This window comes from Argentina anserina, chromosome 7 (genome assembly GCF_933775445.1).
Source record: "Argentina anserina chromosome 7, drPotAnse1.1, whole genome shotgun sequence".
In the NCBI taxonomy this organism is placed as follows: Eukaryota; Viridiplantae; Streptophyta; class Magnoliopsida; order Rosales; family Rosaceae; genus Argentina; species Argentina anserina.
Window position 1 is genome coordinate 4,784,444 of NC_065878.1, and position 1,847 is coordinate 4,786,290.

Here is a 1,847-nt window from a genome sequence, read left to right on the forward strand (position 1 = left end):
TAATAGATGCACCTAAGTCTAACATTATCTTTTCAAATGTCATGTTTCCGATTGTACAAGGGATAGAAAAACTCCCTGGATCCTTAAGCTTAGGTGGTAGCTTTCTTTGGAGCACGGCAGAAACCGTCTCACTCATTGTGAAAACCTCCTTCTCTCGAGTCATCCTCTTGTTGGTGCACAATTCTTTCAAAAACTTAGCATACTTAGGATTTTGTTGTATGCATTCAATAAGAGGCATGTTCACTTCCACCTTCTTGAAAATGTCGAGCATGGCTTGATCAGAGTCATCCTTCTTTTGCTTTGCAAATCTACTAGGGAAGGGAACACGAGGAAGATCATTAGTTGAAACCAAACCACTAAAGTTAGGATCCTTACCTTTAGAGGGCACGGCATGATCTTCTTTTGGTAAAGGCACGGCATCATTGGCTTTAGAGGAGGCATGGTCCTTCTCTAAGTCTTTGGCATTGAAATTCTCGGCCTCTTGTCCTTTAGAAGGCACGGCCTTCTTGTGTTGCTGCAATGGAGCATCCAAGGTCCTCCCACTTCGTGTCACCATGGCCTTTACATTTGGATTAGGCTCAGTTTGGATTGGCAACTTCCCTCCTTCATGGATCTTGCCCATGAAATCGATCACTTGTCCCATCTGCTTCTTAAGCTCGGTTATATCCTTAGAATGAGCTTGTTGACCTGTAACTAATGCTTGAGTAGCAGAGTTTAGATTTTGTTGCCCTTGAGCAAGAGACTTCAAAAGTTCATCATAATTAGGTGAAGATGCATTATTCGAACCATGAACATTAGAGTTAAAGGGAGCAGAACCTTGAGGTACCTGAGGCCTCACAAACAAACCTGAAGGACGAGGTCCTTGACCTTGAGCATTGGATGGTTGAGCATTGTTGCTCCAACGAAAATTTGGATGGTCTCTAAGTCCAGGGTTGTATGTGTTCGAGTATGGATCGTACCTAGGCCTTTGTTGCCCCATAAAGTTCAACTCTTCTTCAGTCATTGCACCATTTGGACAATTGTCAGTTGTGTGATCCTTGAAAGAACAAATGCCACATGCTTGAGGGTTGATGCTCGAACCATTGAATGCCTTGACTAGCACGTCAAGCTTCCTTTCTAAAGTTGCCATCTGATTCCTTGCATCAACATCATACACCCCACGGCTCTTGCTTCCTCTCTTCTCCTTGGAACTAAATTGGCGATTGTTGTCAGCCAAGTCATCAATCAAGGTATAAGCTTCTTGACCGGTTTTGTTCATGAAGGTGCAGCCACATGCCGAGTCCACCATGCTCTTATTGGTGGTGTCGAGTCCTTCATAGAAGAATTGCACCAAGTCATCCAACGAAATACCATGGTGAGGACACTTCCTTTGTAGTTCCTGAAATTCCTCCCAAGCCTCATAGAGTGAATCACCATCTTTTTGAGTGAAGTTCTGAATCTTCCTCCTAAGTCTTTTCGTGAGTTGAGCAGGGAAGAATTGCTTCAAGAACCTCCTAGTCATTTCGTCCCATGTAGTGATGATTCCTGCAGGCAAAGAATACAACCAACGTTTAGCATCATCCTTAAGGGTAAATGGGAACAAAAGCAACCTCAAGCCTTCTTGAGAAAGATGATGAATCGATTGGAGCTTGCAAATGTCCAAGAACTCCCTAAGGTGAACATTAGGGTCTTCCATTGAAGAACCAGAGTACTTAGGCAGCTGCCCCAGCAATTGAACAGGAATGGAGAAGTTATCTTCATCAGGTGGAGTGAAGGCAATGCATGAGGGTGATTCCGGGGTGGTAGGAATGAATGCATTCTTGAGTGCCATTGGAGCACCAACAGGGATTATGTCACGGCCCGCAATT

The 1,847-nt window shown here is 44.1% G+C and overlaps 1 non-coding gene across 1 annotated transcript; it reads left to right on the plus strand.

Annotated features, from left to right (window-relative positions):
* The first annotated feature begins 1,346 nt into the window (after positions 1-1,346).
* LOC126804281 (small nucleolar RNA R71) lies at positions 1,347-1,453 on the plus strand. Its single transcript, XR_007673235.1, has one exon. It is a non-coding gene; the product is annotated as a small nucleolar RNA R71 (small nucleolar RNA).
* The last annotated feature ends 394 nt before the right edge of the window (positions 1,454-1,847 follow it).